At 33.8% G+C, this 18,023-nt stretch overlaps 2 protein-coding genes across 4 annotated transcripts in view; one reads left to right on the top strand and one right to left on the bottom strand.

Moving 5' to 3' along the window:
- LOC118185850 (tetraspanin-9-like) overlaps positions 1-18,023 on the bottom strand; it is a 367,713-nt gene that overhangs the window by 200,352 nt on the left and 149,338 nt on the right. The gene's annotated exons all lie outside the window — the stretch shown is intronic.
- Positions 1-18,023, top strand: part of LOC118191787 (uncharacterized) — a 426,838-nt gene that overhangs the window by 309,245 nt on the left and 99,570 nt on the right. The gene's annotated exons all lie outside the window — the stretch shown is intronic.

The following is an 18,023-nucleotide window of genomic DNA, read 5'->3' as shown; positions in this document are numbered from 1 at the left end:
TTCAAGGGCAAAAGTTTGGTACATAGCTTTGCTAATATTAACTTTCATTTGATTTTTTGTAGACCATTTCATACAGCGCTTTTTCACGATCACACAATACTTCCTTTACTTCGTGCAAGAAAGTAAAGACATTTACTTAAATCTTTATAATATTCGTTATACAGTATATTACAAAGAAAAAAAGTGATAGGAATCATTCTTAAGTCAATCTGGAGAGGGTTATATGCATAAATCTATAAAAAACTGTTTAATTTTCGCCTAATCAAGTTAAAATTCTATAATCAAAGAAATGACTGTAATCAAATTTGAACCTTAGCATTACACTAAATCATTATGTCTTATACAAGCAACAAACCGGTCATCAGAAAATTTTCTTTTATCTTCTGTCTGTGCCCGCTTCTATCACCATCATTTTAAGTAATGTGGGAATATTTCAAATAAATACCTAATGGGTGCTAATAACCATTCTTTCTGGTTAACATATTTGCTATAGCATATCACGAAGCTGTAGAGAATATATTAACCCGTAAGACAGGGCTACGATTAGAATACATGTAAGATAGATATGCCTATGATTAGAAATGAGAACATGGGTCAAAATGACCGACAAGTTTTTCTTTTTGTATGCCGTCAGATCTTGCACCAATTATTTCTATCAGATTCGGGTATAATAAATATATTGTAAAGAGGAAGTACTTAAGGAAGGGATTGTGTAGTAAATGATAACTTAATAGTCGCTGTTGTTCATAATCGTTTTTATTAAGTGAGCCGAAAATATTTCATTTGAAATGTCGGAAATTTCCATTCATATTTTATTTTTACTTTTGGATTAACACAAGTTATTTTCGAACGAATATTTATTTTAGTAATAATGAGTAACATTTTTGCCGAATATTTGCTGTTTGAAAATTAACAAAGATGTAAATTATACTTGAGTCATTTCTCTTTCCCCATTTAGGAATAGAACATTTCATGCAGTATTGAACTTAACGAGAAATGCAGAAATAAATAATTTTCATTGATTTGTATTTGTATTTTTTATGTAGAAAATGTTGACATATGTGGCTCATTATGCAGCACACTAGTTTTAAGATAATTTCTGCAAGATCAATTATGTTTTGTTGCCAGATAAGAACTGGATAGTAGAAAAAAATGTGTCAGCTTTAAGTTATTTTAAAAAATAAGTTAGTCTTAAACCTGACTTTTTTCGGTAAACTTATTTTTAAAAAAGTGTGTCAGCTTTAGCAAACAAATCTTACTTCAAACATTTCTCTACAGAAAACGAACAATAAATTTCGACTTTGGGGTATTTCGCCTGGATGGTATAGAAACTCTGAATGCAATGATTTTGTTAACTCGAATAACAATAAAATAAAATATAAAAAACATTTCTTTTACCTAAAAGCCATTTATTTCTATTAGCTTGATTTGCACTAAAAATACAAAATAAAATAATTGTATGACTTCTTGACCACAACACTCAAAAATTGAAGTTACTCGTAATATCTATATTTATTGGTTGCTTTAAAATTAACATAAAGATATTAAGAACAACTGGCAGTCTTTGAGTGTCGTGTTGAAGAAGTGATACAATTATTTTATTTCGTAATTTTTAGTGCGAACAGAAATAGCCTTTGGATTAAAAGTTTTAAAATATTTTATTTTAAAGTTTTTTTAAAAAAATTTAATAATCTTCGTTTTCTGTATTTATTAGGCATCAGATGTTAATTAAGCAACTGTAATTTCACAGTCTTAATTAAATAAATTTTGCGTAATCGATTATTTTTGGATATTCTTAATGTTTTGCTTATATTTAACATCTGATTATAATCATTATAATCGCAATCGATTATTTTTGGAAATGCTTAATGTTTACCACCTGAATTAGCATGTAGTTTTCACTGCGGCCATTCTAGTAGCGCGCGCCATCTATTAAAATGAGACGAAACACGAACTCTTTTTCGTGTTATCGCACGCAAGAGGATTCGATAGAACGTAGTTTTATGACAGAGATTTGTACCTTAAAAATAGCCTTTAATTAATAAGCTATTAATGTAGTAAAACAAATAACTTTACCCAAACCAAAGCAAAATGATTTTGTATCTTCTACTAAAAATCATATTCTTCAGGAAATTAATTTTTTAATCTACTCTTTTACTGTTCAAATGCATTCTCTACTTTATTTACCGAATTAAATCCAAAGGATTGTGTAAATTACAACTGTCTTATTCCTCCCCTCTTTTTTAATATTAAAGTTTTACTGTTAAGAACGTGCTCTATCCTATCCATCAATGAGAAGGCTGCGAGACTGTGCAGATGTAACCCGACGGAGAGAACAATGTTCTCATTCTCATCTTTCACAGCCAGCAGAAACTTCGTTCATGCTACCATCAATCAATTTTTCAGCAGACACGCTTTTATTCACTTTATATTCCGGCATAACGTATTCTATTCCTTTTTCAAAATTATATGTTTCTAAGAATAAGAATAAATCGAAATTATCCAGCGAATTTTAAGAATTTCGTTACTTTACTTAGTGACATAAATTTGAGAGTATTTTGAGTCCGCAGTTTGTGATACTAGAAAATAACTAATATTTTCAGAATATTTAGCTAGCTTTTGTACAGTTTTGGGTAACGTAAACGTAGATTATTTTTTATATTCGATATTAGTGATTTAAAAACAGAATTCTGGTACTGTTGCCCATGTATGCTATGTAGAGTTGGTCTTGTAGATAGAATGAGTTTATAATCTTATAAACTCATCGGAAACTCTAAATATAGTGTTTTGGAGATGCATCTAATAAACCTAAGCTACTTTGTACTATAACGTCGTGTAGCCTGCTCTAAATGGGCTTAAAGAGTTACATTAGCATGCAGTCTGGCAAAATTATTTTACATTTGTTTGATAATACAGTTTTAAATATTTAATGTAGTTCAATGAATGTTACAGTGGAAGTAAAAAATGTATGATTTCATGGACACTCACCATTATCGTTTACATTACACTAAGCTTAACGAGTATATAAGATTAAACTGAACCTGGATGCAGGCATTAAGTGCAAGATCATTACTTTATTCGAATTACCTTTGGAGATAGCTGTTAGAAATCAGCGCGTATGGGGATATTGATAGTTTAGAAAACATGACGCTTTCCTCTTCAGAAACATAGCAAGTTTTTACTGTACTTTTCCTGACATGGTTCGGTAATGCAAACAGAAGCATACTGTATATGTTTGCCAACATCTTTATGGCTTAACACATTATGTCTGGAGTTGCTGTTCTCAAAAGATTTCCCGAATCCCTTTCGCATAATATCCGTTCTCCTGAATCTCTAACTATTAACCTGCATAATATTTTTGTTACATGTTGTTTTCATAATGAAGTTAAATAACAAATCAAATTTTAACTTGAAAATCATCCGTGGTTCTCTGACTGCTAAAAAACACAATCAGAGGACGATGCACAATAGTTTCCCCTAAGCGAACAGCTGTAAACATCATCATTCAGAGATTATTTGTAGAAAACATGCGCAGTTCTCGTAATATTGTTGCGTTTTTTTTTCCTGTCACCAGTTGTTACGCTATTTTCTTCCTTTACGTTCGTACGGGATTCGTATGGATTTGGAGTGAATAATGACGACACTTGACGATGAAGTATCGAAACACACTTTATTTAGCCGATATTAATCAGGACAGCTCCAAAGTCACTTTTTACATTCGTCGAAGATCTACTGTAAACATGCGGGAACAATCAGCGTCAGGCAATAACGGTGGAGACAGCTTCACTGCAAAGCACCAGAGTACAGCTCCCGACTCTGCTCGGTCGTTCTCGGAACTCCACGTGCTCTCCACGCTACAACTTGCGATGCACTCGACGACATACAGAGCACAGCTCCAGACTCTACGGCTCACCACGCTCTCTCGACGATGCACTACGAGACTCTTCCGGTGCACTCAACGACCCACTCGGCACTCGCTGCCCGGCTGTCAACTCGATCGACTCCGCAGGGATTGACTCGCTAGACGAGACACCAACTTGATACTAACTGTCTTGCACTTCAGACGAAGCACTTTGACTCGCCCTCTCTACGAGGCACACCATCTGAGACACCAACTGACTGCGGACCAGCAGGGTTTATATAGCTTTCGGCTTGTGTTCGAGAACATTCTGGGCGAAACCGGTAAGAATTCGTTCCAGAAGGTTCTCCATCCGTCCATGGCATATCGCCAATTTTATCGTCAAATGGGCGATTTCTCGCCAAATGTGGCAACCCTGCTTTCCCTTGTTATTTTATGGCAACCCTAAACCTGCTTTGCGTGAAAGCTATCCCACCGCGCCTGTACATTTCGTAACGATATAATGCGATCTTTTAGCTAACTTGAAGCAAATGATAAATGTACTAAAGGTCAGCTCCAAAAGCATAGAGCAGCCAGGGTGGTTGATTGCAAAATGTTTGCTGTTTCTGATAATAAATGTCCTATTAATACCTTTCGGGCAGATTTATTTTAAAAAAGTTTTCATACTATATTATTTCAGCTACACTGTTTTATCTTCGTTTTGCGGTTTCGTTATTAAAATTGTTACTGGGTGATAATTTTGATGTTTTATATTTCGTTAGAACTTCTTGGTAAACGCCATGCATAAAAGTTCTAGATCTGTATTTTGTTCTTAATTTTAGAAGTAATAAATGAAACATCTAACCATCGTATCATTGCGTGAATTCACTAACCATCGTATCACTGCATACTATTTGACTGAATTTGCGAATTTTACACTTTGGATTATCACAAAGCTCGAATAACCTAAACCATTACAATTTGCTGCATGGGAAGAGATTATATGTATTGGAATTTTGGAACACTGTAACTGGTTATCCTTATACGATGAAACAGTAAAGAAAACTGGCAATTGTTTGCCCTTCTTCCAGCTAGTGTGCAAAAAAGTTATGATAATTCCAAAACTGATTTTAATATTTTAAAATTATTTTCTGATTATTAGATTAATTACAAAGCAATCGAGCAGTTACATTTATGAAAATTAAAAAATGTAACGAAATTGTTTTCGCTTTTAGCCTGATGAATACTTTTGAAAATGAAGTCGTCTGCATTTATGCTAATAATAGCTAGTTTAATAAGCATTTCCATGTCTTAAATTCCCAGATCATTAGAAAGTTTGGATCTGAAATATAAGTATTATGGTAATCTTTTGCTCATAATTATTGCGTACCTGATTATAATAAAAAATTCGATCGCGTGTTTTAATATGAATCGTAATGAGATATTGTGTATGCTTTGATGGACTTGAATGCTTTCAATTTCTGTAATAAGCTACCTAAAATTTCCTGAGACTCAAACAATGTGTGCAACACTGATAACCATTTCATCATTTCAGTTATTTCATGGTATAATTAAAATTTCTCCGATTTGGATTTCGCTTGAAGAATGGTCGAACTCATTAGGCTTAAGATTGTGGTTCTGAAATTTGCGATGCTATTATTTGATTAGCCTTTAGTTTGCTAAAAAATATTTCAAAGTTTCCCTTTAACTTTTCCTTAGATCCCATTAACCATATCGTCAGAAAGTTGCATGCAACCAATTAGGGAGATTTCATTGATGTAGAAGTTAATTAAAACTGATGTAAAACTTTGTTTTTACGAAAAGTGAAAATATTCTGGAAAGATTCATCTAAGCATTTTATTTATTCATTTATGTATTCCATTTGGGACGTACGCGAACTTTGTCTTTAAATAACTGATATTTTAAATTCGTATTCTTCAGAAATTGTTGGATTTGTTTATCAATGTACCTAAATACTCTCAACTGTAGACACTAGTTGTTATTTTTTGTGCAGCTTCAGTGCAGAAATATGTATTACATTGTCAAGCTAATAATGAAGTTACAGTTAGTTATTTTCCTTTGATTTTTACCTCTCCAACTAGATGCTGCTTATTTTAATAATATCTTTTACGTTTATAAGGAATGATCGCATATTCCCATGCGAGGTGTCACGGTGTAAGTGGTAACTTGTAATGATAATAATGATAAAGTTACAGTTAGCTACTTTTTGGATGTTCCCCCCGCCACTAGATGCCGCTTATTTTAATAACATCTTCTACATCTGTAAGGAATTATCATATTTACGCATGCGTGCTGTCGTGGTGTAAGTAGTTAACATATTCATATAGCAGACTACAAAATCTGTGGTTCAAATCATGTCGAGGGAATAATCGATTTTTCACGTCTCTCATCCTACTCCCCAAAAAGTCCTAATATCTCTAATGGCTCACGAACTAATAATGTGATAGATGAAAATTCACCAGCATTTATATTTAGTCGACTGAGTCACATGCCTCTTTCCAGTCGCACCACTTTAAGTGGAGAAATTTAAGTATAAGAATCATCGTAATTCCTCACGCATGCTTTCGTGATAAATGTGGTAACACATCCAAGTAAAAAACTGCAGAATTCGTGCTTCGAATCACGGCGAAGGCATAATCAATTCTTCACATTCCTCGCTCCAAAAATATTCCCAATGTTTTTATACATTCGTAATGAGAGTCATTAGGGTTTTGTTTTTTGAAGCAAGAGACGTGAAAGATGAGCGATGCCGTCACCGGGACTCGAACCTGGAACTCTCGAATACGCACCGGCTGTGGTACTCTTACACCACGAAGGCATGCTGAAAGGAGGGAGGAAATACCATTTACTATAACATTTACTACTGTCTTATTAGCTAAATGAAATATGAATCTCATAATCTCTTTCAAGTGATCTACTTGTAATTTATTTCGCATATTCACTTTAATGAAATTAAATTACTACTGCTACATCTTTACTGACAATCTGTACTTGTGGTTTCCGCAGGGTTTTTCTAATAGCTTAAATGAATATATTAATAAACTATAAACAAAACATCCATCTACATTTATTGAAGAAATATTAACCAAACAGAGATTTAAACTCTTGATGGCGTTTAAATTACGCACTTCAGTAAATTAAAAATTTTAACTTTGATTGAATTAATATTGCAGTATCCTTGCTTTTTGTCTATACTTACGCTTAGTAAGAGTACGTTTATTAAATGTTTCTTTTAATACCACAGGGTATGGCCATGTCTAGAAATTCTAAAACTGCAAGTAAGAAATTTACTGAAGGTCTTAAATGAATCGATTTTACTGTTTTTAAAAATTCCTAATAGTTTTCTGATCTTTTAGAAAGTTTATCTCTAAAATGTACATTGCTATAAATCATGAATTTTGTTTTAAGTTATATCACATTATAAATTTCCTTGAGTCGAAATTCTTGTTTCCAGTTGTGAAATATGGAATATTTTATAATCGTGTAATTCATAACAAAATCTTTCATATAAGTACTCTCATAAACATTCGATAGATCAAACTATAGTTGCAGAATGATCGTCACTTTGAAATTTCTAACTATAAGTCCTTCCAGTTTTCTCTGCAGAAAGTACTTAAAATATCGGAGAATATTTTCCAAAGTAAAATTTTAGCTTTGAAGTTTGTCTGTTTAATGCTTTTAGGTTCACAACACTGGAATTTAGAAGGTCTTTTAGCCTCGCATATAGAAAATGGATGAGCAGACAGTAAAAATTCTCGAGTCAAGCTGAATTGCCTTATAATTGAAAATTATATTTTTCGAACAAGAAGGTCTAAGAGTATAAATACCTTTGGGGAGGATTTCTAAAGGAAACTGTATGGAATTCATGCAAAAATCCGCGAATACTATCATGGAGCCAGCATTTTCGTCAGGACTTGAACGTGGTCCGAGTTCCCAGTTTTCAGAGGTCTTCTACTATTGTCTCCCGATGGGCCCAAAAGAAGGCAGTGGCTTGAGTTGTCCTACATCTCTCTTAAATCTTACATACATGCATGAATATGTAAAACTCATACGCTATATAGATAAAACTTGTGCAGTAAGCATATTTACTGCATGAGTTATCCTACGTATGCCATATGAGTGTTACGCATCTCATAAATAAACGCAGCTGCCTGTTTAAGAGAAATACTGAAATTTTACGCCTAATTAAATGATAGTGATGATATCAAATCATTTAGCCGAGTATCCAAACTTAAAATAGCTATACATTAAAATAAAAATAGCAATGAATTGAAATTTTCTACAAAGCCGTTGATAAAAATGTGGATATTTATAAAAATAACAGAGAAGTTAATAAAACGTTTTCGAATACTATCCTAGGTTGCAGTCTTCAGTCGAAAGATTTCGATAAACGAACGCCGAGTAAAAGCATGTTATTCTTCGTAAATATTTCATGTGATCCTATCTAATCACCGAGTAAGAGCATCTCGGCACTAAGAACAATGATTCAAATAATATATTGCATAGGGAAGATTTTTCAAATAGGTTTGTCAATAAGCAATTTTTGCATGAACGGTTCCGGTTAACACAGTATTGCTTGAAACAGTGTACATTCATATATAGTTCTAAACATTCATGCCCACCAGCGGCCGAGTGGTAAAATGACTGAACACTGGTAGGTCCGACCTGGGTTCAATTTCAGGCGAACCGCCTGGCTGTATGGGCGTTTCCGTGGTTTTCCCTATTTGTAACGTGCATTCGAGCGAGTTTCCCTTAAAAAGTCCTCCACGAAGGCATTTCTTCCCTTAGGCAGATAGCTCTAGTGTGCTGTATCACAAGCAACTAAACCAAACTTACCCATTCATAACTGCTAATATTTATAATAGTGCGACAGACGATGCAATAATCAGTTCGTGGCTACGAATCTGCTGTCCTCTGGAGCCTGATGATTTCATAGAACACAGTCTGAAGATGCTGCTCTATGTATTTAGCAAATAGGATAAATGAATGGCATTAATTTCGCACAGTATGCTAAAAACTTGTGAAAGGTGCGTCGGAAATATTAATAATGATAATGCTTAAAAAATAAATGTAAATTAAAGGCTTAAAATATACTATAAAAATTTACTATAAAATATTTTTTATCCCATCTTATTCATCGGAAGGAAACTGGTAAGTATACGTAAAAACATAAGAATCAGCGAAACTTTTTACCCTTTCCGGTCTTTTTCAAAATTGTAATAACGAAGATTAACTCATTCCATTAAGACTTCAGCATCATCAATTTCCTTTTCTCCAATAACGAAGGGTCTATCGTAATAAATCATAGTATTCCCATGACGTAAAATCATTTTTTACAATATACAAAACGAATCCTGAAATCATTACAAAAACACGTGTACTAAATTCTCTTTCGATATATTCTTGTTATTTAGTAACAGCATATATATGACTGTATTATGGTATGTTATAGATTTAAACATTTTATTCAGTTCAGGTTTAAGTTTTTATTATAACTGATCGAAGCACTGCATTGTCATTTTTATACGACTAGATACATTGGTATAAAAACGAAAAATGTAAATTTCATTGAAAATTTACCCTATTTCTCTTTAAATCGTAGATAAACTCCTTTTCGAGTTGTATTCTGGTGACAGATCGAGATATTTGCAATAGCACAGTAGCGGCGCAAAACGATGTGCGAAAAAAGATTAAATATACTTTTAATTTAGAAACGAAAAGAAGTAAATATACATATCATATAGAAGGTTATGGAAAGTAAAATTATTTTTTATGTAACAAAACTGTTATTTTAAAAATACGTTTATATGGAACAAAGATATTCATTATGAACTGTCTTAAACTTTGTAGACCTAGAGAATACATAAAACTGTAACCCTTTTTGTTAGAACCTCTACCATTTTCAGAAGAAAAGAAAATATTAAGAAACATTTAAGTATATTACTGTTTGCAAGCACCTTTTATGGAAAAAGTAACGAAAATCATTATAAAAGTTTACTCATAAAAACAGATTTTTATGTTATTTTAGGTAACGATACAAATAAAAGTATTATTTGATTAATTAATTTAGATGCTTAGTTTTGCTTTCTACGTGGTATTCAAAAATTTCTTCAAATGTTAATTTTGACTTGCAGAACACAGCCTGATGGCCGCTATCATAATGCTTCGCATTAAATATGAATCTTTATGTTTAATTAAGTAGAAAAGGATTATTATCGTTATTAGCATTTAAGTGAAAGAAAGACTTTAAAATATTCTCTTTACAAAATAAACGGGAAAGCGTATTGTGGAAGAAAAATTAGAATAATAAAGAGCAAAGTAAATGGAAAAGAATAGCATGGGAAAATAATTTAGAATAACTAATAAAGCAAGAAGAATTTTTTTTCGTTAGTTTCTACGTACGGGGAAGTCCCTAAGTACATTTTAGTACATTTCCTAAATAATTTGCAATACAACTAATATCCTTAAAGTTGCGAATAAGTTTATTTTGTATTTCTTTTAAAGATTTTCAGATAAACTGATATAAGATAGGAAAAAATAAGAATGATGTGCTTATAATTTGAACTTACAATCTGTATTACAAGATTTTGCGTCAGAATTATAAAAATTTAAACAATTTTTAGTCACACGGTTTTTCTTTTATGATGCATTACCTGCGTTAGCCGGCTTCGCCCAGCTGATTATTATGTCGATACCGATGGTTTAGTAGTTATGGCAAAGCACGCGAAGACTATCTGGCTGAGGGAAAGGATGCTTTTGCGGAGGACTTTGCTTGCGAGAAACTAAAAAGTAATTGTACACATAGGAAAAAAAAAAAAAAAAAAGCCGTGTAGCCAGCCGGTCCACTGAGATTTGAATTTATGTTGAACTACTCGTATTCATCGGTATTACCGCTCCGCCATTGTGGGGCTGTCGCCAGAAAATGTAAACTGGCATTTAGATAATAAGCGCTCTCAATATTAGTTGCTTTTGTTTTGCATGTTGATGGTCCACTAATGGCCAAGTGGTAAAACTCTAGAACACTGTCGACGGGAGTTCAAACCTGAGTGAGCAGGTTGAGTGCATGGGACCTTTTGTGGTTTTCCCATGAGTAACGTGAATATGAGCCAGTTTCTTTTAAAAGTCCTCCATGAAGGGAACTTTCTTCTCATGGAAATAGCCCTTGTGTGCATAATCTAAATAAATAATTCTATATAATAAATTACTCGGTATGCTGTGAAATATCTGTCTGTCTATATTTTGAAATCTCAACCCTTTCAATGAAAAACATTTAAATTTTTTATGAATTAGAGAGAGATATTAAATCCTGTGCCGATATGCTGAACGGATGTCTGACCTGTCTGGGCAATATCGGCTGTGAAACTGATGTGCACTTTATGTCAATTACGGAAGAGATTATATAATGCTGTTGCTAATGATAACAGCTTTCTAAGGCACGTTAAATATTGCTACGCGCGTAAATGTTTGGTTTAATTTATTTGATTATGGCAAAACACGGGAGGGCTATCTGCAGGAGGGATGCCTTCATGGAAGACTTTCAAAGGGAAACTGACATGTTACACATGGGGAAAAACAGAGAAACGCTCATGCAGTCAACCTGTTCTCCGGTATTCAAACCCAAATCGAATTACAGGCACGCAAGTGTACGCAAAGCTTTAGTTTCAGCAACTGCAAATAAAATCAAAGTGTCCGATAACTATTTCCGGTACTTTTCGTCATTGATACCCATTGATTGTTTTATCTTTTGAATGATCTTTGCTTCATCTTTCGGAACATTGCATTACGTGCTAAAGCTCGTGAGTTTGGTAACACGACAAATGTAAAATAAACGTGATATATGATTGGCACTTAAGCGCTATCTTAAAAATGAATCGACGCTTGAAGTTGTTTTAGCTACCGATGCTTGAGATTGTCCTTCGATAACTGAGCTGAATTTAGTGACCTTAGATGACCTGCACTTTAATCCGTCGCACTGCAAATCTACAAGCTGAATTTGAGTCGATCTGGCAAAAGGCTCTGCGTATTGAGCCAGAAAACACTAGCATTTCGCATTTATATATTATATGAGGTTTAACTGACTAAAAAAAATCTAAACCACATCCGCTATAAATATTATTGCTGAATTTATGAGCAAGAAAAATTCTGAAAAGACTTTCATTGCCAAAAATTGCTGTTGAAAAATCTGATCATTTGAAAAAGAACACGTATCAGCATTCAGACATCAGAATTTCTAACAGAGGAATGGAATATCTCATTAAAGCGAACCAGCACGTAAATTCTCCATCAACACTCTTCCGCATCCCCCTTCCTGAGATTTAGAGCTTCTACCGGTAATGTTTAAGGACATCAAACAAAATCCTGCCTGTGAGAAATTTAGTGGCACGTCTCCCAGGATAACTGCGGAGTTTTAGCTATCTCTAAAACTTCGGCGTAATGTATATTTTGTTTCCTTAAATATTTTCTCACCCACTGGTGATGTATTATTAAAGTCAAAATATAAAAAAATATTTATCAGGCACGTTGCAGAAAGAATTCTAATTTGTGCCCATAGATGAGTTCCAAAGGAAAAAAAGCAATTTTTAGTCTTTGACATTAAGTTTACTTCGAAGGATTAAATTTGGTTTTATGCATGATTATTATTAGAAATCCAATTATAATGTCTGAAAACGGTAATATATAATCTAAAAGACTTCACTTTATTCTTACTAAGGTATAGGTATTAGAATATGGAAAGCATCCATCTAAAACGAGAAGCTTATCCATCTAAAATGAAGGATGGATTCGTGCAGGAGTTACCAAAGCGAATTAGATCTTAGTCACATTATACACTGGACATCAAATTTAAAGGATAATGACAGAAATAAAATGTAACTGATACTTAATTGAAAAATTATTAACAGAAATTTATGCAAATGAATTAGCATAAATTACAATGTTTGTAGTTGACTATTCGCAAAATATTGAAATTAAAACCAACTTTATAAAACTAGAAAAATGCTGCAAAAATTAAATCAGCTTTTGTGAAAAAATATTTTTTTTAATATCGGGTATGATCATCTCACACAGATATGTATACTTCACATTTTGATTTCATAGACTTTTCCAAAGTGTTCACTCTTCTAAAAGTGTACCTTTCAGCTCCTGGAGGGTCCGTGTAGGATTCTGGCGCGCTGAAATTCGGGGCCGTAATGCATCTCGCACATGCTCAATCGGATTCAAGTCGGGTGAGTAAGATGGCCAATCCATTAGAGTGATATCATCTGTTTGCAAGTTCTGACACCACATATGATTCATGAGGCCGAGCATTGTAACCCATTAGCAAAAACTTACGGTCAACAGCAACCCTAAACAGTCTAACTTGGGGTTCCAATACCTCGTCCACACATCTCCAACCGGTTACAGAACCTCATTGAAAGATAAACAGCGCGGTGCGGCCATTTATCTTGATTCCTTCCAAAACCATTAAACTGCGGTCGCGAAAACAGGATGTTTCACGGATAAGGGAAGTAAGGTTGCGTGTTTTCCTTCCTCTCTCCAAATCAAAACACGTCTAGAATCACTGTTTGGATTACATCTGGACTCCTCAATAAACGGGCACAGTTGTCTTGGCTGTAATAAACATGACGACGGCACCAGTTTAAACGGGCCTCTCTGAAAGATGTAGTGAGTAGGACACAAACTAATGGTTTTTCTCGCATACAGCCCAACCTCGTTAAGCCTTCGTGCTGCAGTAGAATGACTCATTCTAGTTCTTGTGGCAGCTTGAAGGTCTAAAACCAAATCTTTTGTAATCGCTTTGCGGTAAATTCGTGCCGACAAGGACAGAAAACGATCTTTTGATGCAGTTGCTGCTCTTGGTCGCCCTTGACAAAGCTGTCTGTCAACGGAACTAGAGCTTAAAAGGCATCTTCAAACTTTTCATTTGACACTTTGAGGGCTATTCAAATCTTGGGCGGCCTCCATATGTGTTTGACCTCTCTCGAGTCTACCAATGTTATTCGCCACTTTTGATCTTCACTTAAACGATGTCTCTGAGCCCTGAGTACTGATCACTCTCAAAAACCACATCCACTTTAAACAGCACTACAGACCGGAATTCGAACATGCGCAATTCTAACATTGCGCATGCCATTGTTAATTACTGAATTTGCATTTGCCCGGCGCTAATGTATGTGCGAAAGTGCAATTACTTGTTCAGTTGTATTTAATTAACATAAATAATTACAGCATTGGGCTCTAGTTTCAACATTAACTTAGTGAGCATATTTTTCTAATTATCCTTTAATTTTCATGACCAGTGTACATGGAGAATACCATGAAAACCAACCATGTAGTCAATTCTCTCGCCTGAAGAACTTAGGTCGAACTTTCGGCATTCAGTTGTGTTAAACATTCAGCCATCGGCGGGCTCTAATTTCACTGAAGAAATACAACTTTATATTTATGTCAACACGCAGCAGAAAAAGCAAATAAATATTTGAGAGGCGTTTTACATTTAAACTGCAAACGAGTTTTTATCTAATATGCTGTTACATATACTATAGTTTTTTTTTTTTTTTTTTTTTTTTTTTTTTTTTTAAATAAGGTGGTGCAGTAAGGCCGAATGGATAAGTCTGCTGAGCATTGGTAATTCCTTCTGGGTTCAAATTTTGACGAATGAGTTGGTTGTAAAGTGATTTATCGCTTTTCCCATGTATAACGTTATACGTGTCAATTTCTCTTAAAGTTCTCTTCAACGGTTATGGGTTCAAAGGTTCCCTTTTCTCCTATCAGGCAAGTAATACTGGAGAGCTTTGTCATAATCCAATAAATTAAATACACCCCAAATAAGTTATTTCCGATTTTTACTCCATTTTGATTGTAGTTACGTATACGTCAAAAGTTGCTCCAAAAGGAGATATAAATTACAGGATTCTGGCTCACCTAAAGACCTTAGAATGACATTAACCCTGACTGCGAGCACAAATTTAAAAAAAAAACATAAAAAAGTTCGTACTTTTTCTTCCTACGAAACTGATCGCTTTGAAATCCCAGTTTTTGCTAACACGGTAAGAATTTACCCCGCATATATTCAGGATAAAATGTTAAATAAAAGTTGCCATTTTTTAAAAAGCAATGGAATAAAGAATTATTAGAATCTTTGTTTTTCTTAGAGAAAATATTTTATCCACCTTAGAAAATACAATTTTATCAGCCATAGTTCTGTTGTCCATATGGTACAGCCTGTTATTTTTAATTATTTTACCCCTGCTAGTTGGTTTCGTAACCATGGTAACGATAGTTGTGGCAGATAATCGGTAAGGTAAATTGATTAAGGCAAAAGAACTTGAAAACTATCTCCATACAGGAAGAGATGCCTTCGTGGAGGACCTTTTAAAGGAAAATGGCTCGTATCCACGTAAAAGTCAACCATGCAACCTATATGTTTGCCAGCATTCGGTCCCAGGTCGAACAACCAGTGTTCAGCTACTTTACCGCTCGGCCACTGGTTGGCCTGTCGAATGGTCTAGTTCCTCTAATTGTTTTTTTCTCACTCCATTTCTGTTTAGCGTCTTATATTTCACAAAATGAATGACGACTGAATTGAACTATAGTCTAAATTAAGGTGAAGATAATAAATGCTGTGATGGCGATACCTGAGAAACACAGCTAATGCCTACACTAATCAAACACTTTTTCAGCTTAATGTAATTTTTAGCTTTTTAAGTTTATTTTAACATTAAGGTTAATATTTATTATGAATGAAACACTGTTATCGTTGTTTTAGGGAGGGATAATATTTTTCGAGGTTTGATTTCTTTTTAAAAATCCTACGTTTTTTCGAATGATTTTAAGTGCATAATTCTTGCATATACTTCTTTCATTTACATCGCTGTGATGAGTAAGATAATTTAGGCGTTTATAATATTTTTAATTATTTCCTGCATTTTGTAATAAATGCATGACATTATTTGGTTATTCACATTTAATTTGATAACTAATTGATCATGTTTTGTCAAGGACATATTTTTAATTTCACCGGGCAAATTTAAGGTAGTCAAAAGTTGAATTTTAGTCAATACTAACGCAAACACATGGTTAGAGTAAGTAATGTTGTTAACACGAAGGGATGGTTAGAGTTCTGTTATTCGAATCTATCAAAGAGCAATCTTCCTATGGGGAGGGTTTTCTAAAGGTTTGGTTTATTTAATTACGGCAACGCACTCGAGAGCTATCTTTCTAAGGGAAGGAGGCCTTCGTGAAGGACTTTCTGATGGAAACTGGATCGGATACACATTACATACGGAAAAATCATGAAAACGTCCATACAGAGAGTCTCTTCGTCAGGTCTCAAACCCGGCACCGAACTACCAGTATTTAGCGATTTTACCGCTCGGACGCTGCCCGGGATGACTTTCTAAAGGAAACTGGCTCGTGCTGTCGTTAAATATCGGAAAACCACGAAAACCAAATATGCTGCCAACCGGTTTGCCTGGAATTGAACCTGGGTCAAAATTCTAGTATTCAACCGTTTTAATTCAACCGCTACCACTTGGCACTGGTGGGGCGAGGTGGTTAACTTGAGTACATTAACTGTAATTGATAAAATTAACTAATGAAACTTAACTTACACTGAAACAGATTACTGTTGTTATTGCTTGCTAACGTACTGTCATTGTTAAATCAGATTTAAGAGGAGTTTTAGTGCAGAAAGCATTAAGTTAGGTTGTTTGAATACGAAAAAGCTATCTATTAGGTACTCATAATTAAAAATAATCACATTTTACCAAAAATATTATTAGAAATGGGACGAATCCTAAATGCTCTCGAATTCAAATTCTAGAAGATTCTCGTCTCTTTCTACTCTTGAATTTATCAAATCCTTCGTAGAAAAACAATAAGAAGGAGAAAAAAGCTCTTACTTAATATTAAAATGTTTTTAATTAAAATTTGGGTTTATCTCCGTTTAATGAGAAAGTTTAAAAATACTCTGTTTTTATTAAAAGATACAAAATTTCGTAAAAGAAATGCATAATTAAAATTCCTGAATTTCGAATTTATTTCTCAAAACAATTTAACAAAAATTATTTCAGTAACAATTCAAAATTTTTTACATTTTCCAGATTCATTTAAATTTAAGCGATGAGTGTAGAGGAGGCATGATTATTTAAAGAGAGTTAACATACATAAACAACACACATGGAATCTATATTTCTCTCTAGAAAATTAACAAAATGGTACTGAAGCCTGCCGCCAGGTTATATTGGCGGTCAAGACCAAATGAATTCGCAACATAGCGTTCATTTCTTAAAGAGTACTTTTGGTGGACGACAGTTAAACTGATATTTTCTAAGTTTTGATTATAAACATGTGTCGAAAGGTTTGAATGATTAAAAAAATACGAAGATTCGATATTCAAATCGTTTTCAAGTTTTGTGCAATTCGAAGATTCGATTATCCCATTTTTAAAAATATTTTATTCTATCCAGCTTACATTTGAAGGAAAACAAAAACATTTTAAGTTAATTTATACAATTATTTTTTTTTAAAGCAGAAGACGTGAAACATGTGCAGTGTCCTCTCCGGAATTTGATTTCCTGACCTGCTGATTAGGCGTCGTTTCCAGTTACACCACGAAGGCACGCAGAAAGGAGAGAGAAAATGCCTTATATATTTCTCCTTTTAAAGGGCGAGTGGAGATGAAGGGATCCAATCGCCAAATCCTGATGGTGACAAATTATCATTCACCACCTTTTAGTTTGGGCGTCATTTGTAGAGTCAATAGGTTTATCGATACAGGAAACATGAAAAATGTGCAGTGCCCTCGCCGGGATTCGAACTTTGGACCTCATGATTCGGACCTCATGATTACGTGTCTTACGTGCTTCCAGTTACAGTAGGAAATTACGTGGAAAGGAGGAAGAAAATACCTTAGAAATTCAATGAAAAATATAAAGCCCACACGGAATTTCATAAAGGTAGTTGATATAACATTAAAAAATAGTATAATATCGAAGTACCTAGCTTCTTTAGTAATTAAGTAAATTTCTTTCTGTTTTTTTTTTTTTTTTTTTTTTTAAATTTATTTTCAAGCTTTCGACCAAATGCGATAATAAATAAGGACGTATGTAAACTTATGCCATTTTTAACACACATGTATCAGTTGAGATGATAATTCTATACA

The sequence above is a fragment of the Stegodyphus dumicola genome, chromosome 6 (genome assembly GCF_044657685.1).
Source record: "Stegodyphus dumicola isolate Sdum_Otavi_A_Nest chromosome 6, ASM4465768v1".
Lineage (NCBI taxonomy): Eukaryota > Metazoa > Arthropoda > Arachnida > Araneae > Eresidae > Stegodyphus > Stegodyphus dumicola.
Note: the sequence above shows the minus strand (reverse complement) of the source record. Positions and strands in the feature narration are given on the sequence as shown.